Here is a 353-nt window from a genome sequence, read left to right on the forward strand (position 1 = left end):
CCTCGCTCCCAGGGACCCTGGCAGCACCGGTGGACGAGGATGCGAGCTGCGTGGGGAAGCGGGTCTGGGCACAGGCGGTGGTCACGAGGCTGAGGGGACAGCCACTTGCCAAGGTGGGAAGAGCAGTTGGGCTTGTTTTCAGGTCTTGGTTTTCTGACAGGCAGGCATGCGGTGAGAACTGTCACTCCACACCCGACAGTCTGTGGTTACAGGCTGAGCACGGCCGGGCCCTCACCTTCCCACTCGCGGGGAGGACCCGAGCTTCTGCCTCGGCAGCGGGACTCACAGCAGTGGGACAGCATCTGGGTCTCCGCCTGCAGAAAGGACACGCGCCCAGAGACGCCCCACACAAG

The sequence above is a fragment of the Myotis brandtii genome, unplaced genomic scaffold, assembly GCF_000412655.1.
Source record: "Myotis brandtii unplaced genomic scaffold, ASM41265v1 scaffold760, whole genome shotgun sequence".
Lineage (NCBI taxonomy): Eukaryota > Metazoa > Chordata > Mammalia > Chiroptera > Vespertilionidae > Myotis > Myotis brandtii.